Source organism: Crotalus tigris, unplaced genomic scaffold (genome assembly GCF_016545835.1).
Source record: "Crotalus tigris isolate CLP2741 ecotype Arizona unplaced genomic scaffold, ASM1654583v1 scf7180000018371.15429387391:27106975, whole genome shotgun sequence".
Lineage (NCBI taxonomy): Eukaryota > Metazoa > Chordata > Lepidosauria > Squamata > Viperidae > Crotalus > Crotalus tigris.
In genome coordinates, this window is record NW_024096970.1 from 6,708,288 (window position 1) to 6,733,899 (window position 25,612).

General features: G+C 39.6%; 1 long non-coding RNA gene across 1 annotated transcript; it reads left to right on the plus strand.

Annotated features, from left to right (window-relative positions):
- Positions 1-271: 271 nt before the first annotated feature.
- LOC120311548 lies at positions 272-25,392 on the plus strand. The gene is made up of 3 exons (XR_005557650.1): positions 272-367; positions 16,936-17,030; positions 25,198-25,392. It is a non-coding gene; the product is annotated as an uncharacterized LOC120311548 (long non-coding RNA).
- Positions 25,393-25,612: the final 220 nt, after the last annotated feature.

Genomic DNA, 25,612 nt, shown 5'->3' on the forward strand with positions numbered 1-25,612 from the left:
TTACAAAGAGTTTACAGCAGTGTTTTTCAAACCTGGCAACTTTAAGATGGGTGGACATCAACTCCCATGCATTCTGGCTAGGGAATTCTGGGAGCTGAATTCTATACATCTTAGTTGTCAAGTTCAAAAGCAGTGATTTAGAGGCTCACAAGGATTTAGAAAGAATGTTATGTGGCAATGATGTATGAGTACTTCAAAAGCTAGGCGTTATACAGTAACAGTTTCAAAAGATCCTTCCCAGAGATTTGTAATCCTGCTCCGTATTTTCAACTTACAGCCCAATCAAACTGTGAATATTGGAGGCATGTGTTAAAGCTTTGAGTGATTGTAAACCTAGAAAGAACACTGGCAATCTTTGCATACTCAGGTAAGAGAGGGGAGAGTGCTTAAAAGAGCCAGGTGTGGCCTGGAAGTGTGGTCACATGGAAGAGAGATATCTCTGTTAATTAACATTTATAGATTGTGGAATATATTTCTCCTTAGGGGCAGTGTATTTTTAATGTTAGACTTCAGATTTCCTCTTGTTTAGTTTTTCTGGGATGGACTGCTAGTTTATTTGTATCATTTATTCAGTATTATATAGATTTTGCTGCGATCATCTGAAATGATAGAAGTTGCTTTCTAGCCCATGTGGGGACCATCATGTTCCTGAAAGATGCTCTTGATTATGTTAATTAGACATAATTAACATACCTTAAGTTCTAAAATCTTCACAGCTTTCCATCCATCTCTGAGCATGGATCGGGTTTCTTTCAGGCATATGACTCATTTTGGGGGATGTGTTGGAACATGATAATTCCTCATCTGTTACCTGATCTCCTCAGAAGTTAGTTCCCATCTGTGGGAAATCAAAGCTTCACTTTTCCAGTATTGTGGATCTCAACTCATGTACATTCTTATACTGGTAGATTTATGACTCATGTTTCTTCAATACACTTAGTAATATATGAATAAATGAATAGTAAAGGAGTACTCAACAGATTTTAAAGCAAGCTGGCCAAGATTAGGTTCTTGTCTTTCAAACCTTTGGGGAAATATCTAACCAATACTGGCTTTCAGTGAATTTGTTGCTGTTCTTATATTGCTGTATGGTATCATCCAGAATCTGTTTTTTCTGCAGCGTTTTATTGTTTTATGGTTTCTATTTTGTATTTTTATTGCTCACTGCTTTGAGTATTCTTGAATAGAAAAGTGATTTATTAGACAAATATTTAAAGAAAAAACAGATGTGGAGAGAGTAAGTAATGCCTTGTTTTTCTGAATCCATGAGTTCAAAATTTATCCAAACTATGAACTGCCAAACTGGCCTCAGGCAAAGTCCCAGAAAAGCCTTATTACCTTATCATATCACAGAAGATACAGAAACATTTCTATTTCTTCTTCTCTTACCAAGACACATAAAAGAGCTTTATGCTGGTCTTTGACTGTAATAATATTTGATTCATAAGAGAGCTCTGTTTGATTAGTGCAGAGATCCGATATGTAGTTCATAATAGCTGTCTTAGCTGTTGCTAGTGTGGGCTAAGTATGTTGAAGATAAGTGACTTTAATATAGGAGAAAATAGAGGTGAGAAGAAAAATGAGGTGTGGCTAGAAGTTTAAGAAAATGTAGTTTTACTCTTACATGTTTGTGGTTTCAGTTTTGAACATATGTTTCATTGTAAACTGCAGAGATAACTGGATAGTCAGTGCTATAAATAAATCTGCAGAGTGAATACCATATTCCAAGAGAGAATCTCTTGATTCCTAATCTATTTTGACACATGTTATATGTTTGCTATTAAGCAAGTACAGAAGAGGGAAACTGGTGGATCCCACAGAGGAAATATATCTGTAAGGACCCACTTCAACTAACCACCCAAGAAAGCAGAACTCTTGAAACAGGCATTGTCTCAAAAGGATACTTTTATTAGGGGTCAGTGACAGTAGGGAAGTCAAAGCGAGATCTGGGAAAAATGCCAAAATGGTACAGTTAAGCAAGCAATATTCCTCCTCCCACCAAAGTCATAATGTCCATTTGAAATCCAGCCAATCCAAAGGTGGTCTGAAGAGCGGGTAACTGGCACAGTTGGTGCGCATCTCAAGGTCTTCTCCGGTTTCGTTTCTCCGTAACCGTCTCCCTGATAAGGGAAATACATTCCTTTCTCAAAGGGATGAAGGCAGGAGGAAAGAGTAGAAAGCAAAAGTGATCCCAAGCTAATGCAAAGCTCCCCCTCCCCCCAGCAGAATGGCAGGCCCCAAAAGTAGAGTATATATGCAAGAAAAAGAATAAGGATTTGGGGACCTGACAGTATCCTTTTTTCTCCTTTATTCAAAGCTTGGATCATGATGTATTTTGAGGATATATCATGATCCAAGCTTTGAATAAAGGAGAAAAAAGGATACTGTCAGGTCCCCAAATCCTTATTCTTTTTCTTGCATATATACTCTACTTTTGGGGCCTGCCATTCTGCTGGGTTTTAATTAGGGATATGCAAAATATACCGTTCTGGGGGATGGAGAATTCTAATGTTCTTTAGAACTTTCCATCCACAGAACAGTATGTTTTGCACATCTCTATGCTTAACTGATTTTAATTATAGAATTTAATTGCTTTTAATATCTCAGTTTTTAATTTTGATTTTATTTCACCATAAACCCAAGTGACCTCACTAACCTAAAGGAAATACATAAATAAGTAAATAAATATTTGGGGAAAGAATGTCTTCCTTCCCTATCCCAAATAACAGTCCAGCTTAAACAGCCTCAGAGGATGCAAAATGATTGTTGTGCTTGTTGGGGAAGGAGAAACAAATCTGAGATGGGATGAGTGAGAGATGGAGAATGGAATGGAATAGAATGGAATGGGACTAACTGGGTGGTTGACTGCAATCTTAAGTGTTCCACACTGCAATATGTTATTACCAGTCCTGATTATAATTAATAAATCTAATGTGATATTTTCCTTACCTCAGAAATACAGTTAGCAGATATTTTGTGCCTATGCTAAAACATCCTGGAGCATTCTAAGTGTAGCAGGTGACAATGCACTGGAACAATGGGGTACAAAAGCCATTGTTTTATGATCCAGAGCGAGTGGTTTTGGCTTGGTTTGTTGTTTTCAGTTAATGGATCATAAACAGGACACTGGGAAAAGATATTAAGAAATAATAGCATGTTCATGGATCACACTGTGTAGTTATGCTGTCTATGAATAAACTGAAAATGGGGAGACAGGGACATAGCTATGTTTTATAGAAAAAGTAAGGATTTCTGACAAAAGGAAGCAGACACAAATTCAAATTCTGGACTTAACTAATATATTAAAAAGATCTTTGTTCTATGTATCATTTCATAATCATAGGGCTGGAAGGGACCTTGAAAGTCTTCTAGTCCAACCCCCTGCTCAAGACAGGAGACTGTAATCTATTCCAGACAAATGGTTGTCCAGTCTATTATTGAAAACCTCCAGTGATGGAGCACCCACAATTCCAGGAGCTGTTCCACTGATTAATTGTTCTCACTGTCAGGAAATTTCTTCTAGGTTGGCTCTTTCTTTAATAGCTTCCACCCATTGTTCTTGCCCTGCCCTTAGGTGCTTTGGAGAATAAGTCTAAGAATTTTTAAGTAATTCAAATATAAAACCACTGGCATGTTGCAAAGATTGGCCTCTCGCCATGGGAATGGAAAGAATTGCTTACTAGTGGAGGCAATAGAGATCATATGGAGAATAGAGATCATATGGAGGATTACTAGAATCCAGCATGCTTTTATTAAAAACAGATCATGCCAAAGAAATCTTTCTGAGTTTTGTTTTTTGATTTTTTGACAAAGTATTAGATTAGTAGATTAATGAAATGATATAGATTTTGTGCACTTAAGATTCATAAGCTGACCAAAGCCTCCTTCTTGATAAAATAGAAAACTTGGATGGATGATCTCACTATCAGGTACATTCACAGCTAGCTGAAAAATGATAACCAATTGTTCAGCAACTGCTCAAAGTTACGGCTGAACTGAATGAGGGGAATTTACGATGAATTCTCATTGTTGCAGTTGTTGCAGTATCCCCATGGTAATATGATTGCAATTTGAACACTTGGTAACCAGTTCACAATTATGATATCATAGTATCCCACAGTCACCTTTCAACAAGGTTAACAGGGAAGCCAGCAGGAGGTTGCAAATGATGATCCCATAACCACAGGATCCTGCAATCAAGCAGGATTTGCCTTACAACAGTAACTGGGACTGCTGCAACTGCCATTGTAAGTTGACATCATGCTTTATAATTGTATTGCATAGGAATGGAGTTGCCAATTATCATTATTAAGTGAATATTACCTGTAATGCAATATGGGGCTGCACCAAAGGAGGCATAGGGTTTAAATTGTAGGAGATGAGAGTTCCATGCTACAGTGCACTGCTCAGTTTGCACCTAGAATGACATTTCCAGTTTTGGTTGCTACAGTACAAGGAAGAACTGGAAAAAGTCTAGAGAAGAAAGACAATGATGGTGAGCAGCTTGGAAACCAAATATAATGAAAAACAAGGACTGAATATCTTTAGCCTAAAGAAGAGAATGCTAAAAGGGAGACATGATAGCAATCTCCAAATACTTGAAATACTATCTCAGAGAGGAGAGTGTGCATTTATGGCCCATAGTGCCAAGGAGTAAGGCAAAAACTAATGGGGGAAAACTTCACATAGAGTTCCAATTCAGAAATAAGGAGAAAAATTTTGACTGAGACATAATAACAATGAAACAGGCTGTCTCCTGCAATTGTGGGTGTTTCATCCCTAATGATCTTCATGCAAAGATTTTTCTGGGATGATGTAAAGAGTCTAGGGGGGGGGGGTTGAACTTAAAAGACTTTTCCAATCCTATAAATTCAATGTTATGTGTTGGTTGTCAGGATCAAAATAATATGATGAAAAACCCTAAATGTCCTAGCATCTAACTATGTCTTAGGATCTAACTATGTACTCAGGAGCAGTTCTTTGAAAATTCATTTGCTTGAGATTTGACAATCCAGCCCTTGAAAGACAATTTATTTGGTACTGTTCCAATTCTACTACAATTTGTGTTAAGCCCCTTCTCTTTTTCTTTAAAAGAGTACCCAAGATGTATCTTCTTTTAATTATTAATAGATGCTTGCATAGGTTTTAATGTACATCTTTGAATTTTTGAGGGGAGTTATTTGCACTCTGTATTTTATTGACTACTTGCTGCCTTGAGTGCTCAAATCGAATGGAAGAGTGGGACAAAAATCACATAAAATAACAATTTTTGGAGCAATGGCAACCTTTATTGTATATCCCCAGCCATTCATAAAAAACCAGATTGAAGCAATATAAGGCAAAGACTGTCCTCAATTACACAATTTCTTTTGAACCATTTGATTGTACTGTCTCCCAATTGCCTCCCAAATGACCATAGCAATGAACATGGGTATATTGCAGCATTAAATATGCGGACATGCAAATTTGCAGAGGCAGCACTTCAACTAAGAGTTTAATGTCTAAAATTCTGCATTGCTGGCAGGAGACATAACTTAAGCCTGTGTTCTAACATCCTGATCAAGCATGACTCTTTCAATTGGAAGTGAATTCGGTTGTTTATATGGAATAGAAGTGAAATAATTTCAAAAAAGCTCTTTCAGTTCTAAAAGCATTTTAACTCTTTTGTATTACTAAAGCATTTTTTTTTAGCCAGAGAGAGGAAATACACAATAATTTTTTTTTAAAGTTTCAATCTGTAAGGTTTACCTACTGGTTGCCTAAATTACAGTATATAAGACCGAAAAACAATATGATATTTTTGGAATCAATAATATGCAGGAAAGTGATTTGATGTTGAGCACTTTTTATTTTGCCATTTCTTTTATTTCAAATTTTGCATAAGTATAAAAATATGGTGGTGAAGGAACCAACACTACCCCCCTCCTTCCAGGAAAAAGAATAAAAAATAAAGTTTGCTCAATTCTGCGCTATGCAATATCATTGAGTTGATTTTTTTCTCTTTAACTAGATGCTTTTCAGTGTGTGACAAATATCTGTTATGTATATGTGAATTCCCATTTACATGGTGATGTCATCTCATAGCCCAATCTAATTGGCCACACAATGCTGTAGCATTACACACCTAACTGCATGATTGCCTGTAATGTGAATAAATAAAAACAGTTAAGGGAAAATAACTGGTGCTAAAGTAATAGTAGCAACATGAAAACAATGGAACCAATTTAGATAGCAGAAAAGACATTACCTTCACATTCAATTACCTGAACAAAAGCTTGCATCACAGGAAAATATCTACATTATGTTTGAAAATAAATGCAAAAGATATTCAGTGAAGCTTTAACTCCATATTCTTAGGTCTTTCGTCTTGATTCTGTTATTTAGTTTGGAATTCTAGTTAATTCAAAAGCAGTATAACCAGAGTTCTGACTAATAAAGACCTCAGACTGACAGCCGCTCTGCCCTAATTTTGACAGTGATAATTTAATGCAGTTCAGAATAAAGCTGGAAGGGATCTTGGAGGTCTTCTAGTCCAACCGCCCCCTGCTCAGGCAGGAGAGCCTATACTGTTGAGTCCTTGGCGAAAAGCAGACACGAGAAGCAGTTGTAGTTCTCAGTTTTCTTTATTCTGTGTTCAGCTCACAAGTAGATGGCTTCAGCAGCTCCCACAACCTCCCAGCTTCTTATATAGGCATTTCCCGGGTCAATGCGATACTTTTCCCGCGCCAGCACCCGCGCATGCGCACGGCGCTGGTGACAGCCTGTCTGGTCCCAGGCAGCTTTGCACCTGCCCGGGACTGCCTGCAAACGCCCCGAGCCGTTTGCAAGGCTCGGGACATAACACCCCTTTCCCCCGGGCTAAAACTACTACCAACATATAATCATTATTTTATGCAGTGTTCTGCTTCTCAGTGCTCCTATCGTTACCTGGCTTTTGTTTAGCCAGCAATGTTATGTACTCCTCTAAGTATTTAGGAGACTTCCCTGCTCTCTGTGACCTTCTCAGCTCTGGGTTTCTGACAGGTGTTCCCTGACTGAGGGGTGACAAGAGCCTGTTCCCCATATCATGCCTTGGTGCCTTCCAAGGACTTTGCCCCGATGCCTGGCCTGCTTGCTCGCCCACCGGGCTCGTCAGGCCAGGGCTTCTGTCACTTTGTGAACTGGTTGACCTGCCTAGCTGTAGGCCCTCGGGCCCCTTGAAGTGATAGCCACTGCTGGGCATCTCTATAGAACCTCCTAGGTCCGTCCAAGACCTGTCAGGAGGCTGTCCAATCCCTAAGCCCCGTTCTGTGTCCGGGCTCGTGTGGGTCTCTGTACCTTCCCAAAACTCAGTTACTCCCTGATTTGGGCTAGAGGTGTTGCGGTCGGGACTTGGTTCCTCAACCACCTCCCTGTAAGTTTGACCCCCTGTAGGATTAGGGGTAAGGTCAGGCCAACTCTGGGGATTGTGTGCCAGCTCTCTTGCGGGGAATGATTTGTTGGGATGCTCCCGGGTATCCTCTGTGACTGGAGTGCTGTGTGATGTGTGTGGACAGTGAGTATGCCCCCGGGGTGACTCCCTGGCTGGAGTAGGCATGAGTGCTGTTGTGTGGGTAAGCTCCATGAATTCCTTTTCGGAGCACTTGCGGAAGCTTGAAATGGGCCGTCAGTGGCTCCATCAGTGGAGATGGGCAGCAACTCGTGCCCTTCCCTTTGCTCCAAAGGGTCCCCCTCCCCCCCTGGAAAAGACCCAGGAGTCTCATCTGAAAGGACCCGCCTAGGGCGGAGTTGGTCGATGTGCCGACGCAGGACATGACAGTTGTCCAGGGCTACCTCGTAGGAGAGAGGACCTGTGACCCTGGAAATAGAAGCGGGGACCCATGTATGACCAGGCCCGTAATTGCGAGCCCAAACCGGGGCACCCACAAGTAGTTGTCTAGGTGCCCTAGGATGTGAGGTAGATGAAGGCAGTCTGTCCGGATGCAACCGGTCAAGTTTAGTAGTAAGTTGACCCCCCAACGAAGTTCAGCTGGGCTTCTCCCTATAGAAGTGGACGGTGTGGTGCGATAAGAAAGGAGAAAGTCAGCCAACCTGTGATGCCAGTCCACATAGGTGAGTCTTTTCAAGGTGTCCTTTGTGATGCGCACCATACGTTCAGCCATACCATTGGTGGACGGGTGGAAGGGTGCAGATGTGGCATGACGAATCATGTTAGCCTGTAAGAAAGCTTGGAATTCGGAGGAAGTGAATTGAGGGCCGTTGTCAGACACAATGACATCTGGAAGCCCGTGTGCAGCAAAAATCCCCCTCAGTACCTGAATAGTCTTTGCAGTGGTGGTGGATGAGACAGGTACAACCTCAAGCCATTTTGAATGGCTGTCAACAAGGACCAAGAAGAAATGGCCCTGAAAGGGCCCAGCGTAGTCAATGTGCACCCTAGACCATGGGGACTGTGTTTCCTCCCATTTATGCACAGGAGCTTGGGGCATCTCTGGGCGAGATCGTTGGCACATGTGGCATGCGTGTACCTTAGCCTCAATATCTTTTATCAAACCCAGGCACCACAAATGCATGTCGCGCAAGAGTCCTTCCTACGAACAAGGCCAGGATGGACCTACGTGGAGGGATTCGAAGACCCTAGTCCCATTGAGTTGGGAATGAAACTCGTTTCCCGAAGCAGCCACCACTCTGAGAAAGGGACAGCTCAGTCCATTTTAGGAACAGAACTCATGAAATCATGGACTAGGGCCAGTGTCAGGCCAAACCAGACAAAACCCAGTAACGGCCACGTGAAAGTGTGTGATCTGTACCTGTTTCAGCGGCAACATCCCTGGCACTAAGAGGGAGCTCGGGCCAGGCTTGGATTGATAGAATGTTGACAGCTGGCACAGGGTCAGCTTCTACTACTGGCAGAGGCAATCTACTGAGGCCATCAGCATGGCCCATTTCTTTTCCAGGCTTGTGGAGTAAAGAAAAATCATATGCAGACAAAAAAAATAGACCACCTAAGCATTCTAGGGGAAATGATTTGGGGAGTCTGCTTATGTGTGGTAAACAGTCCCAGCAGAGGCTTATGGTCAGTGAAGACCGTGAAGTGCCTGCCATATAGAAAGTCATGAAATTTTTTAATTCCAGCAACAACAGCCAGAGCCTCCCTGTCTATCTGAGCGTAGTTGCGCTCAGCAGAAGACAATGTTCTGGAGTAATATGCAACAGGAACCTGAGTTCCATCAGACCTGAGGTGGCTCAGGACAGCTCCTACCCCGTAAGGGGACCCATCACAAGCGATGCACACAGGAAGGGACTCGTTGAAATGTGCAAGTACACTGTTAGAAGTGAGCAAGGCCTTGACTTTGTTAAAACAAGCTTCATGTGTTTGTGACCAGTGCCACACTGCTTGCTTGTCTAGTAGCCTGTGAAGAGGCTCAGCCACGCTGGCTTTATGTGGAAGGAAGGAATTGTAGAAATTCAGGAGGCCCAGGAAGGCCTGAAGTTCGGCCTTAGACTTTGGCCTAGGTGCTTCTAAAATAGCAGTTAGTTTGGATTCAGCAGGGTGAATCCCAGCAGCATCAATTTTGAATCCCAGAAATTCAGTAGAAGGCACCCAAATTTTGCATTTGTCTTTTTTGAGCTTGAGGCCTGTTTTCCTGAATCTTAACAGAACAGCCCTTAGCCTTTCAGCTAGAATGTGTGTGGAGTCTCCTGCAATTAAGACATCGTCAAAGTAGGGGCAAACCCCCAGTATGCCCCGTAGTGTGTTTTCCATTACGCTTTGGAAAATCCCAGGAGCGACATTCACTCCAAACTGTAGCCTTTTTACCTTAAAAGCTCCCCTGTGGGTCACAATAGTCTGAGCTATAGCAGCAGCATCATCAACAGGCAGCTGTTGATACGCTTGAGCTAGGTCAAGCTTTGCAAAAACGCGCCCCCCCCCTTGAGGGATGCCAGAATATGACTGACCACTAGGATAACAGGAAGGCAGTTGCTGCAATGCCCATATATAAGAGTGCATTGGTAATCAGCACAATGCGAATTTCACATTGCATTTAGAGGCGTGACAATGGGGGTTCCCAAGGACTGGAATCAACAGGTTCTAGAATTCCAGGTTGGATCTAGTTTTGTCTAACTCAGTGTCAATTTTACTCTTTAAAGCAAAAGGGACCCTTCTTGCTTTAATTCTAATGGGAGTGACAGTGGGGTCTAGCTTTAAGGACACAGGGGGTCCTTTGAATGGGGGCTGAAAACATCTGCAAATTCTTTGCAGACTTCCTGTAGGTCGAGTGTTTGTAAGCTGTTGAGTCCTGTGATGTGTATCCCCAGGGCCTTAAACCAATCGAGTCCTATGAGACTCGTTCGTTCACCCCCTACTACTAATAAGTCTAGTGGACCTTCAAAATTCTTGTATTGCACGTTAAGGGTGGCCTCCCCCTTAACACACACTCTTGAATTTTGAAAATCTGTTAACACAATGTCAGAAGGCCTTAACTTGGCCTGAGTTCCACTACCGGAACAAATCTTCCTAAATATATGCAAGGAGATGATTGAAAGGGCAGACCCTGTGTCTAGTTCCATAGTTAATGGGACCCCTTGTAGCTTCACCTTAAGTGACAGCTTGTGTGTGCCTGTCCTGAAGATGCTTCTTCGCGAAGCGCAAAAACCTACCCTATTCTGGCTGGGAACCCCGGTACCTTTCAGGCGCAGTTCTTCCTGAGGTTGTACCTTTCGTCGGCCCAGACACACAGCTGCAATGTGTCCTTGTTTGCCGCATGCCCGGCAGGTAGTGGAGCGGAACTTGCAGTCGGTTCTCCTGTGGCGACCTCCACAGCCGATGCACTTGAGTGGAGCTGAAGAGCTTCCCTTCTGCTTTCCTTCCTTCGTGGGGTGGAGACGAGGATTCCTCGTCCGGATCCTCCTCGGAGTTTCCTTGGACGTCTTCCTGGTGCACGGATGCAACTTCTGGACTGTTTCTGATCGGCCGCATGTTCTTGACGGCGCCGCCTGCTGCTTCTTCTGCGGTGACCTCTCTTAAGGCATCTTGGAAGGACAGTTCTTCTTTGGCGAAAAGCCTGTTATAGATCTCGATGCCTTAAGCCGCACACGAATCGGTCCCTCAGTCGTTCTTCGAGGTCCTTGAACTCGCAGTGCTTGGCGGCCTTCCTCAATGCGGCGATGTATTCTTTGGCCAACTCTCCGGATCGTTGATCCCTCTGCTCGAAGGTGTGGCGCCATGCGATGACGGACATCTTAGGCTGGAAGTGCTCCTTCAGTAGCTTCTTTAGATCTGCGTAGCTAACAGACTCTACTGGAACAGGTGCTGCAAGGTTTTCTGCGATGTCGAAGGCGTCTTGGCCGCAAACACAAAGAAGGGTGGCAGCCTTCAAGCTCTCTTCCCTCACTTGGTTTGCCTTGAAGTAGTTCTCCACCCTGGCTACGTATGACTCCCACCGCTCTGGATGTGAGACGTCGAACTCCGAAAGCCTTCCAACCTTTGCCATCTTCAGGAGACGGGTCTATCAGCCAGCCTACCCCCGAATGCGCACTGTATTGGCGAGTAGCTGCCGAGTCAACGCCGTTCCGCCGCTCAGGACTCACTTGGGTAAGCTTACACTTCTTCCTTTCCAGGTGATGTAAGGCATCCCACCTTCGTCGCCAGTGTTGAGTCCTTCGCGGAAATGTAAGACACGAGAAGCAGTTGTAGTTCTCAGTTTTCTTTATTCTGCGTTCAGCTTCCAAGTAGATGGCTTCAGCAGCTCCCAAAACCTCTCAGCTTCTTATATAGACATTTCCCGGGTCAATGCGATACTTTTCCCGCGCCAGCACCCGCGCATGCGCACGGCGCTGGCGACAGCCTGTCTGGTCCCGGGCAGCTTTGCACCTGCCCGGGACCGCCTGCAAACGCCCCGAGCCGTTTGCAAGGCTCGGGACATAACATATACCATTTCAGAAAATGGCTGTTCAGAAGGCTACAGATGACTGAGAAAAAGATTCACCCATTGTCAGGTGAGGACTAAGTTGCAGGAAATGGATATAGGTATGTAAAAATCACAAGACTAAAACAATATGAATCTAATGATTCTTAGTAAAGAAGAAATAAGAATGTTTGAAGACTAGTTAAGAAACCTTACATAGGCAAAAGCGATTTAACAGTCAGCAATCAGCCTCTAAGCTTCTAAATCAGTGTTTCTCAACCTTGGCAATAAGCTGGGGAAATCAAGGAGCTAAAGTCTACAAATCTTAAAATTGTCAAGGTTGAGAATGACTACTCTAGATCTATGATAGTTCTTTGTCAAACACATGGATTAAATGCACTTGTTTAATTAAATTTAAGGTTTATTCTGCCAAATACTTCCAGACCCTCATTGCCTTACAATACACACAATAGAAATATCCTCAATAAATACATTTTTAAAACAATTACCCATTTAACATAATTATTATTTATAGCTATAATAATTTGTTACCTTCTCTAAACTATTCAATAGTTTCCTGGTTCTTCTATTCTCCCTTTTCAAAAGTCAGTACTATATTTACACAGCTGGTTCTTCATCATTTTTCCAGGATTTCTCAGAGATCATCACTTCATTAGTTCACTCTTAGGATGCAATTTATCTCTCCCGCCCCCAAGATTTAAATTTGTTCCAAGTAAAAATCACTAGTTCCTTATTATTTTTCTATCTGTCTCAAGCATCAGTTCTGCCCCTTTTTTCTATTCCTCATAATTTCCTGGTGGAACATAGACTTCCTTCTTGGACAAGATTGAACCAACAAGTGTTGTCTATTGACTTTTTCTTTGTTATTTTTTTTAATGTATTTAAAGATTTTTTTTTGTTACACAAGCATCCTTTACCAACTTTAGCTCACTCTGAATTGTATTATGTGTAGTGACTATCTCACATCAACAAGATAAGTATTTAGATCCAAGTACTAATGAGCCCAGTGCCGTACACTGAGTTCTCCACACATTAACTATCCATCCCAAATGCAAATAATTCCTAATGCACTTACATATAAAAAGAATTAAAGGTTTCTGTTGTCCAGTTGTGATCAACTCAATGGGGCAGTGCTCAACTCCAATTCTCAGCCTAGGGAGCTGTGTTGTCTGAGAAGTTTCCATCAATGTGTAGCCAGCATGAAAGTATGAACACAGTAACTTTTCCTGCCAAAGTGGTACCTATTTATCTACTTTCATTTGCATGCTTTCAAATTGGCAAGAACTAGGGTGAGAACAGGAACTCACCCCATTGCTTTCCAGCTAACAAGTCCAGCATCTTAACCACTGATTCATCGTGCCACTCCTTTGTATATACAAAATTTTGTATATACAAAATACATTTATCCACTATATTCACATTATTCACAGTCCCATATGTATTTAGCACAGTATTGAATACCCATGGAACACTTTCAGTCAATAAATACTAAATCTAAACCAGATAGTAAATAAGCTCTGAGAACACCAAGCAATTCTCTGCTTTAATATTACCAATTATAGCTTTAATGCAGAACATTGGGAGTAGACTAAATTCTAGTTCCTAGCTAACTACATATTTTCAAATAAAAGTCAGGAAAGCAAGTGTTCTTGAAAAAAAAAAGCAGGAAGGGAATTTTGTGTGACTAGTAATGTTATAGACTCAGAGAAGGCAGAGTAAGAGATAAAGAGGGAACACAGGAGAAATTCCTTACTATATTTCACTATCTAGAAAGTCAAAACATTGTGAAATGTGTAGTCTTAATGCAACTGAAGTTAAATTTCCAATATCTCTTCTCATTGGCTCACACTCTGATTCACAACTCCCACCATCTCTTAAATTGTTCTGTTTTGATATCTGGGCAAATGCTTGCTTATGATGGGCATAATTTAAGTTCAATTAGTCCCTTTTCTTGAGTATTGCAGAGACACCTTCTGTGTATGTGCTTCTCTATTCAGGAAATCTGAATACATCTCTGATTGTACTTAAATATCAATGTTGATTTTGGGTTATCTATCCTGAAGTCCATTAACAGTTTATATTGACACACACACTTTTGGCATGTTTTTGATGCAGATACTTAATCTGTTTCCTTGATTGATAGGGCAACACTTATTGATTGCTAATTGTTCAACACATTGCTTCACCCCCATAGAAGAAAAGCTGCCCACTTATGAACTTGTAATCTTGTCTGTGTATTGCCCAGTCAATGTTTATTTAACTTATCAGTTAGGAATTGACACTGGCTGAAAGCCTGAATGCTAGGTGTGCTCTGGTTTAGAAGTGTCTGTCCAGCTTTAACTGCAAATGAGACCCTCAGTTTGGTGTACTGAACTTTCTACAAAAGACACAGATGGCTGCAAGTCTTCTTATTCTGGCTATCTATACTAGATTTCCAAATCCAATCCTGTAATGATGAGACTCAACTAAGGGCTTGTTGTTTTTTGTTTGACCATAAGTTTCCATTGGCATAGTGACCTCAGTGATTTCAATCTACCCCCCCCAAAATAGGTGTGGGGGGGAGGACAGCAATTAAGAAGAGATAGCAGGCCCAAAGCCAAGAATGAAACATAGTGATTCTTCCGTACTGATCTTTAATGTTTCACTGATCTTCACAAAATCTTACCAGACTGAGCAGTCTACTATCTACATCTACTCCTTGCTTTCAACCAACAAATTTCCAGGCATCTTCTCTGTTGTTTTGTCTCCCAAAGCTGTTTTGTAAACCAAGGAGTTTATTTGAATCAGCGTAGATGGGGAGGTCTTGGGAGGTATAATCCTGTTCATAGTTGAAGCTACTTCCATATTCCATACATAACTAAATCCCCAGCAAAACTATATAACATGACTTTGGGAAAAATCCCAAACATCCTCTGGAAATCACAAGGGCTATCAAGTGCCTGAGTAGACTTATCTAATTCAGCTATCCTCCTTATGGATCTTGGTAATAATGGTCAGTTCCATGGCAATCAGACAGAGATTTGACCATTATAAAGGTCAGGTATTAAGATCATGTCACTTCTGCTCCAGGATATAAAAAAAGCAGATCTAATGTATTCCTTCCTACAAAAATTGGAGCCCTGAGGATCCCAGGCAAGCCCTTGTTTGTCAAGAAGACCATGAACTCACAACTCACCATTTCTCATTTCTGCCCTAGAGGAAGCGGGTTAAAATTCCAATACAAGCAAGCTAGAGAAATCTGTTGTAAATCCTGAAACAGTTCTAACAACACATGTAGAGGGTAGTTAGCAGCACTTCCAACTTCTCCCTGTAATTCAACTTCACAAACAAGGCCCCACATCTATTTAATTGTGAACCAGTGCTTGATAGTAATAACCATTCTATATCCCCTACCTGGTTTCTCCTGCCTTGCATTTATGAGTGGGATGTGCCCTCCATCTATGCTGGTCTTGGTAAGACAGGGCAGGTCAGCCTCTAGTCCATGCTAAGGTTAAGTAGAGATGTATTATAGGTAGATGTAGCCTTATCCAGAGGCAGCCTAATCTCAGGGTCTTTAAGGACTTGGCAATCTAGCTTCTGAGTTTTGATATAGATAATAGACCAGCTTCTAAGACCACTTTTATCTATAGCATGATTGAAGCAAATACTCTGTTTTCCTCTGTTCAAAAAAATAAAAAAGGAGGAGTGGGAGGAGGCAGTACAAGATTGCAGGAAAGCTTTAGAAAATAAAATCACATACCAATCCCCTTTAGTGCAACAATTTGAAACTGGTATGAAAAAGCAGTAGGAGATCAATTGAAAAGTCGATGGAAAATTACTACTAGATGGTAGAAAGATGTTCCAAATGACAGCTTTCCCTTTGTGTGAGCGGGGGGTCCTTCTTTTCTCACTCTAGATTGGAACATCACCAGAACAAAAAGGTGCACTTCAAAATAAGCTCTCAGCTTTTTTGGCGTATGCAGAAACCTAAAAGATACTATTATACATATACTACATGGCAAAGCATGCAATTTATTCTTGCCATAGTTCCTAGTTAAGGTAGGATGAAAGGGTGATGGATGATACATGGATACGAAATTCCAGCCAATTGTCCTGAACAATACCCTCACACATACGTGGATGCCCGGTAAATGAATTGTGTTAAGGGTAAATTTAAATTTTGATTAAGACAAGAAACAGATTAAATTTATGTCTATGGACATCTTTGGTTGTGTTCCAGCAGTACATTTGAGATTTGAGATCTCCAGTGTATGCACTCAGTAAAACAGCCATAGGAGGTCTTAGCTTTGTAACTCTCCACATGTACTATGTTATCATCATATTTTTAAGAATAAAATTTGAAATGAAAATGAAGGCAGGACAAAAACAATGGGGGGAGCTATCAGATAGAAGCAACTAGGACTAAGGAAAATGTCCTGAAGTTAAACTATTATCCAGGGAACACCTGCCTCCAGAGTTTGAATGCTCCAACCTGAAGTTTTTTAAGAAGAACTGGACAGCCATTTGTCTAGATGATATAGGGGTTCGTCCCTGAGCAGGGGTTTGCTGTATAATGCCTCCAAGGTCCCCTTCCAACTTATTATTATCGATCATCGCACAGTCAGCCAGATGTTCAGACTGGATTTGGCATTTTGTCTACCTATCGAGTCCTTACCCAGGACCTGGGATAGGCAGATGTGGATGTTTGATGGTATTACAGATATCGTCGCAGGATGGAAGCAGGTTCCTAGTAAGGCCGCCTTTTGCAATTGACTAATGGTTGGATTAGAAGCCTTCTAAGGTCCCTCCCAACTCTATATTATTATTATTATTATTATTAATTACTCTATCTTTGGCTGTAAGAAGTGGCTTGTAATTTAGATGATCCTATTCTAAACATTTGTCTTGATAAGTCTTTTCGGTAGGATACAGCTTGAACATTCTATAAGGTATCTTTTATCAGGTAGTTATTTGGATATGCTTGTGTTCAACACAAACACAAATCCAAATCAAAACAATGCCAGCAACAATTTTGCTCATTTTTCAGCTTGATGTTAACACAGCGGTATCAAACTGCAGGCCCGCAGACCAGCTGCATCATACGAAGGCCCCGCCCATCCCAGCTCCGGCAATGCAAAAAAAGTGAGTTTGACACCCATGTGTTAACACATGCATAGTTCTTTGCTTAACTTTCAAAACTAGTCATGTTCTCTACAAAAACAGATAATAACCCATAGCACATATATAACATCTCAAGATAGTGGAGCAAGATTATACCTTTATTTGCATAAGAAGCTAAATTTAAAAGTGACTGTTCTGGCTTTAGTTTTGGGCAGTGTATAAATCTAGCCAATGATAAATTATTCAATAAATCTCAGTTAGTAATCCATTGCATTTTATGATATGTAAAACTGGTGTTCCTTTCCATAATTCATGGATTAATGTAGCTTTTGTGATACTTTTATTTGGCCTTTGACCTAATTTTAAGAAATCCCTTTGCAGATAATCAGATCAGATCACTGGTAAGAGTTATTGTCCCCATAGCCTATTGCAAAAAATAGGGTACAGGTCAGTAATGATGAACAAATAATGAATCAGGTTTGAAGGTCAATTCTGAAGGAGCAGGTCAGAACCAAGAGGCAGCCCCCAAAAAACTATTAGGGCAGCACATTTTGGAAACTGGTCAACAACATACAAAATCTGGCAAAGTGTCAGAGAAAATATGCAAAACAGGTTAGGGCTTGGCTATCTGCAGCAATATCTCTCCCAGTAAGAACCTATTTGATTATTTAGAAGAGAAGAAAAGGTCCTGCTGAAAATACCCTCAATTGTCAAAAGTTCCATTGTCTATATATAGGGAAAGGAACTTCAGTTGTATGGTTCCCAGGCTATAAAGGCCCTCTTCATAAAGTTGGTCCCCAACTCTCCCACTGTTTTGGAAGTTAGTTAAAACATAGCATTTATGTCAACATTTCTCGTTAACAATGAATTTATTGTAAGATGTAAAAGGAGAATGTTTTTAATGATGCTAATTTGTTCATTTATTGTTGTAAGATATTTCGATTGTCAGAAAGCTACAGAAGAATATAAATAAATAAGAAATTGGTAGTAGAGAAACTATTTAGACATCTGCATTTTAGGAACATTATCAGTTCAATGCTGATTGTTGTTGTTAATTGCGAAGGCGTGTCTAACCCATCGCGGCCCCATGGACAATGTTCCTCCAGGTCTTCCTGTCCTCTACCATCTTCTGGGGTCCATTTAAGTTCATGCCTACTGCTTCACTGACTCCATCCAGCAATGCTGATTAGAGAACCTAAAAATATTTATGCGATAGAAAGCTGGATACAAAAAAGAGAAATGTTCATGTTGATATTTTGTTTTTTCTTAATTAAGTTGACATGGAAATTGGATGGTAATGTAAAGACATCTGAGTGAATTTGTGAAACCCTGACATGGACCAATTCATTTGGCCCTACAGTTAAGTTTGCACAAAATAGCTTCACTCAAAAGACACACAGATGACAAATCTCTAAAGAATGCTGTCTGGTTTCATTGTAAAAAAAAGAAAACCAGCAATATTTCCACCATCTCTCTCACCCTCTTTTTCAAGAGAGGAAATCCAAATGTGAAATACTGCCTTTGCTTTGGGTCTCCATGGAGACAGTATAAACACATCTGCTTTCTTGTGAAGGATGAAAGCACCCTGCACAGAATTTATAATTGAAAGGAATGAAAGACATTATTATTTCATGCTAAAACATTTCACTGACAGGATAGAGAGAATTCAGCTGAATGTTGTAGGAGTTGGTAATGGTGCAGTGTTTTGGGGCTATCATTTCCAACAATAAAGGCCCCAAGCTATAGGTTCTAAAGCATTGCCACATTAACAGTTGGAAAGTCTGGGCACAATGCACCCAACATTTAATTGATATCATGAAAAGAAAACAGGACACAATGTCCTTTCTCTTACTGCTGAAAGTTAAAATGGCTTCACAACAGTATTCCCTTCTCCAAATATAACTGGGCCATTGCCTTCCTACTGAGCAGGCTATTGATGGCTGCTGTCCTCTTTATACATTTACCTGGGAACATGTCTCATTGAGTTCAGTAGACTTACTCCTTATTTTATGCTAAATTAGGGAGGAAGATGCAAAGTCAGAATTAATGTATTTGACAAATCATAATGGTCTGGGCACACATTACACTAAGTCACAAAGAATGAGTTCACCAATCATATTAAGCCAGAGTGGCATTCCATGGCTTAATGGCTCACATGCCCCCATTCCAATTTAGCTATCTCCTAGAACCCATTAAGAGACCCAGTTTGGTATAGTGATTAAGGCATCAGTCTTCCAATTCTTTTAACCATTAGCCATAAAATTTAGGCACCAAGCCCTTCACAGTTTTTCCACTTTTCCCAGTTCCTCAGCTTTTATCTTGAATTGAGAAGACCATATTTTCCTTTAAAAGATGTTTTGGGCAATATGATATGTATATAAAAAGAAAACCTATTAAAAATTAAAGGCAGACAGAATTTTTAGCCCTGCCCATTGTTAGTACATCACCAAATCACCACCATGTCACCTTGTGATGCTTGAAACCAAAAATAAAGGCAAAGTCAAAATTACATGTTCTGGTAAAAAGATGTTCTCCAACTATGTGTTAATTCAAAATTAATCTGTTTAGATAACATAACAAGCCACATTTAAGCAAACCACATTCCATTACAAGGTGAATACAGTCATCCTCCTTCTCCTTCTGCTTCTCCTTCTTCTCCTCCTCCTAATCATCATCATCATCATTATAATAATCATCATCATCTATATTTTAGCAATCTACCCATTTGCTTATTTTCTTGTCCTTGGGGTGTGATTAGTATTGCAAAATTATAATAATGAATTCCTCATTGTGTTTAAAAGTATAGCATAAATCTCAGTTTAAATTTTTAAATAAATTACAAAATTAGTAATGTTTAAGGAGAGAAGCTATTTAATCACATGTTCAGATGTGCATTTAAATCAAGAACTGTGCATATCATTGCTTAATCTTTTCCCTATTTTAAAGTTTCAGCCTTCTGTCCTCCTCCACTCACAGACCTTCTCAGAACAATTGTTATTTAGTTGTATATTTATACACATCACTGCACATTCATATTTATTACAGAAATATCTTCTTAAGTAAGTAGAAATACCAGAAAGTCAGGCAAATGATGGAACTAATACATCATTCAGTTGTGACATATGATTCCTGCTTTCCTGGAACTAGCTTTCTAGACTGTATCATCTAATTAATCTTGTTGTCCAACAAAACCAAGATAGTGATAAACAACATTGAGGCAATGGCTCTAGACAGCAATAATAGGCAGCTAAAGTAGATAGTAGTAATAAACTGCTTCTGTAGATAACTTCGACCCTGAAAAACAATGGATGGAAAAAGCGATCACCTCAAGCTGCATTTCCATAAATTTTGAGTGATGGTCTCTCACTTTATGCCCATCAGGGAACATAAAGTTTATACTGAGCACTGGGTAACATAACAACTTTAGAATTGGAAAGGGTGAATGTATATGTGATCTGAAATCAGGGTAGGTTTTAAGACACAACAGTTTTAAGAGGCAGTAGCTAGGATGTTTAAAAGAGAGTTGATCATAAAGAATGAAATTTGTATCTGGGCATAAAACTTTAATCAAGACCAAGTAGGTAAAATTAACTGGGGAATTTAAAGGGAAAAGGCATAATGGTGCACACTTTAAAACTTCTGAAAGCAACCATTGGTGATATCTTTTTGTTCAATAGATATTGTAGAATAAGATTTCTTAAACTATGTTCCATGGAGCACCTCAATCTTCTAGAACAGTGGTTCTCAACCTGTGGGTCGAGACCCCATTTGGGGTCGGACGACCATTTCACGGGGGTCGCCAAACAACGCAGTCCGCCATTTTTTTCCCCTTTTCCTTAGCTGTGCTACTCCCTTTTATTCTATTGGCTTTTGAAAGCCAATAGAATAGACTCTCTTAAATAGAGTCCAATTCTATTGGCTTTCAAAAGCCAATAGGAATTGTCTAGGCTGTCTCTGCCCCGCTGAGCCCGCCAAAAGTCCCATTCTGCAAACGGTGCTGCACCAGTTGAGTAGTCCTCGACTTACGACCGGTTGAGTAGTCCTCGACTTACAACCGGTTGGGGGTCGCGGCATTAAAAAGGTTGAGAACCACTGTTCTAGAAGATGTTCTGTGAGCTCCTTTAAAGGGATTGATGCCTTAATATCTGTTCCTTCAACACTGGAAGTTTTTAAGAAGAGACTGGACAGCCATTTATCTGAAATGGTATAGGGTTTCCTGCCTGAGCAGGAGGTTGGACTAGATGACCTCCAAGGTCCCTTCCAACTTTTATTATTATTATTATTATTATTATTATTATTATTATTATTATTATTACATTGTTATGAGAAGTCTTTTCATTAAACTAAAATCAAATATCAAAATAGACTGAATATTATAGCAATTCTAAAATATTGTTAAAATATCACACTTCAGACATTGAAAAAATCATATGCATGTTCATAATCATTAATATTTGTAAAAGAAAAGCTATTGTTAGACATGTTTTATTTCAATGCTACATTTATTTATTTTAAAATTAAACAGGTGTGCCTAATCCTCATTTAAAAAGTTTAGTCTTTCATGATCTTAAAATAACTAATAGCATTATTATAATGGGTGTATTTCTTAAATTGACTGCATTAAGCAACTTACCTACTTTAGTACTGAAAAATGTAATGAGAAGTTAGTGAGAATGGAATGTTTGGTAGTACAGATTTCATCTCTACTTATTAGTCTGAACTAAAACCAGTTATTTTTAGATTTGGATGCTGAAGAAACTGCTTCTCCTACATTCTTCTGAGATTGATTTAAGCCCTTCTTGATTTACACTAGATCAGTGGAAACACTAGATCAGAGAAGAACTTGAACTGGGCAATAAGCTGGACATGAGACAACCATATGACTCATATGGTAGAAGGGCTCAACCGTTCTGGGCTATATCAGAAGAAGTATCATATCAAAGAAACAGAAAGATTTATTCCCTTCTATTCTGAACTAATGAATAGAACTAGTGAAGTACTCTGTATGATTCTGACTTCCACATTTCCAAACTGATTTTGACAAATTAGAATAGGTTTAGAGAAAAGGGGAAAGATTATACAGAGACCTCATGAAAAGACTTGGGGGAGACACAATAAATGTGTTCAGGTAATAAGAAGAAGCTACAGGGAAGAGAGTTGTGAACTATTTTCCATGCGCACAGGAACTAATACCAAAAATAATGGTGGATAACAATAACAACTGAAATTCAGCCATGTTTTTAAAAATTCTACTGGTTTATGATACTAATCTAATTTCTTTCATGGGTTAATTTCAAAAGCAAATAGCCATCATAGGGAACAGCCCACCTCACATTGCCAATAATCGACTTTTGTTTAGCAATGGTGTGATACACATTCACATATTATCACTACTCAGGTAAATACCAGCAAATGGTCAGATTTCTGTAATCAAATTATAACTTTTTTATTAATTACAAAATGACATATTAAAAAGGGAGAGCTCCCTAATTGAAAAATACACATTTCACTGATTTATTTATTTATATACTGAAAACAGCCAGCCATCTCTGTAACTCAAATGTTAGCCATAAAAACTTGTATCCACAAGCACAGTAATGAAATAGGCTAATTATAGCATATGTGCTTTTAATTTTTACCTTACTAAAACAGCAGTTGACTCTACAAAAATCACAAGTAAACTATCATCAGTTAGAAGTCCATTTATTCTCTGGTGCCCAAATCTTCACGCTTTAAGAAAATTGCTGTTGAAGAAGTGAATCTATTTCCTGATCATACATTGTGCTCCACTAATTTTTTCCTAAAGTTCATTTAATTATATGCAGTTGATTTCCCTCAAACTAATATTAACTATAGATATGTTGTGTTGGGCAATTTAAGCTTGTTCGAGTCAAAAAGAAAAAAAAAAGACCTTGTTAATGAAGGTTATTGGGAAAGCAACAGCTGTGGCTGTAGCTTTTCGCTTCCACCCACAAAGGAAAGCAGGAAGGCTGAGTCAGCTGTGTAGTTTGTGTTGCAAAATGCTCCAGAGGGCCCTACCATCTGGGATGGTATTTTATTGTTTTAATCATTTTTAATTATCTCAGTAATTTGGTAAACTACCCAGAGAACTTTGGTTATTAGCCAGATTAGAAATAAGCCAATCAATCAGCCAACTGAGCATACAATGCTCTGCTCCAACTGCTGAAACTCTGCTTTAGGAGGTGCAATGGCCAAATCTAGAAAAACAAAACTAATGGCAGAAGTTCTGAAAACAATGTTTCAGCCCTTTATCTTGGGGTGAAAAATCCACCCATAACATGGATAGTTGTCTTTATTGTGGGGACACAGTTTAAAGCCCCAGGACTGCATTTGGCCTTGAAGGCTTTGGGTGATCCCTCCTGAGCTCTTTCAGCTGAATTGCAATATTTAATATGAGAGTAGATTGACAATATTCAGTAGATGGGAAGTATAGCTGTGAATTCTAGTAAAAGTTTGTTGCAATTTAAATTAAATGTCTTTGTGAACTATTTTGAGATTTCCATTTACATAAAATAGTGTAGAAATGTTTTAAATAAACAAAGGAAGTAAGGAAAAGGATAGCTGCTTAATTATATGGGAGCCACGCTTGAGTTGTAGGCAGAAATTAGAGCTGAAACTATTTTTTTAAGGGGAGAACTAATCATACTCAAATCCCACTTTTAGTATTTACAGAGTGCTTCCATCTCCATTCCTGCTTTAGCTGGGTTGAACATAAAAGCCTAAGTTCTCTCAATCAAGACCTTAAGGCAGTGTTTCTCAACTCCAGCAACCTGAAAATGTGTGGACTTCAACTCCAATCTGCCAGTGTTGAGAAACACTGCTTTAAGATAATCATACACAATAAGGATGGATATAACATGAGTACTCCAATGTCCCTTACTGTTTTGTATTTGGCTATAACTAAGTATAATCATCAGTGTATTGAGGTCAGCATGAACAACTGTGTACCATAAGCATCTGGTTCATAGCACCATGATATAAAAACAACTATATGCATATTGCAATATCTGATACAAATAAGTAAGCCAGATCAGACAAGATAGCAATAAGAGTTGTATTGATTGGTTTTACAATGGCAGATTGCAAGCTGGGAACAAGAATCAAATCTGGATTAGGACCTAGGTATGGTAAGCAGAGAGTGGGAGGGTTTAAAACTTTGTTTTCCATTGTATTATTCACATGCCTGCAACTTGCCTTACTAAAACAAAAAACAAAAAAAAACTTGTTGGTGCTAATGGGAAGAGTAGCATAGAAACCTCATTTTTGAGATTAAATGTCTTCTAACTGCTCTTCACTCCATTACACAAAGTTCGAATTCAACTCAGATAGTGCTTCAGATACTTTGTTGTTGTTTAAAAGATTATTACACAACTGTCAATTGTATGATTGGCATCTTATTTAGTTAGGCCATCAAGGATGTGGAACAACAGGAAGCAAGTACAACAGAGTCCCCTTTCTAGGGAGAGGATAGATAGATAGATAGATAGATAGATAGATAGATAGATAGATAGATAGATAGATAGATAGATAGATAGATAGATAGATAGATAGATAGATAGACAGATAGACAGACAGACAGACAGACAGACAGACAGACAGACAGACAGACAGACAGACAGACAGACAGATAGAATCTATTCTGCTACAACATTTCTATGTTGTTTGCAGATCAAACTATTAAACCATTAAAAATGTTTAAAAATAGAGACATTGCAACAACTCAAAAAAACTAATCAGTAAAATTTAAAGTAGCCCACTGCCAAACAGATTGCTAGCAGAGTCCAAGACAGGAAAAGCTAGATCTCAGCAGGAAGCTGAGCTACTCCAGAGGGTTGAGGCATCAATAGAACAGAACTGCTTTCTGGCAGCCTTTTCATCTCCCAAATTGAAAGCACCCAGAACATGCCCATTTGAGCAGAATGGCCAGACTTACTAGAGTCCTGTAGGTGCCCTAGTCTCAACCTGTAGGGCTTTATAAGTTAAAAATAGCAATTTGAATTATATTTGGAAACCTCTTGGAAGCTAGTGCAGCATCCACAAATAAGTGTTATAGTGCTGAATTGCTTGTCCTCATAAGCAAGGTTACATTACAGTTGTACAAATGTATTAATTCTAATCTCAAAAAAACCCCTTCATTTTGCAAAAAGTGTTTTTGCTTTTCTTTCAGATGTAAGAAGCTTCAGGTGGCTGAGCAAATGAGACTGAGAAGAAAGAAGATAAAACCTTCTAGCACAATTTTAGAAGACTTGACTTGCATCCAGATATAGCCACACATGTTTTGATCCCTATAAAATCACATTCCATTTGATTTCCTTTGAGCTTTTATGCACATGCCAATCCTTAGGTGATGAAAATCAGCCTAGAGTGCATTTTAAGACATTTAGTTAGTAATGGCATCAGGAGTCTGAGTTTTGAAAGTCATACATTCATGTCTAGTTCTGTCATTAATGTTTTGGCTACATATGTTTAATCCACATTTGTTCTGCTGCAGTGCACAATCCTGCCAGTTTGGTCTAGAGCAGGCATGTCAAACTCGCGACATCACATGACGTTGCATGAAGTATCAGGACTTTTTCCCCATT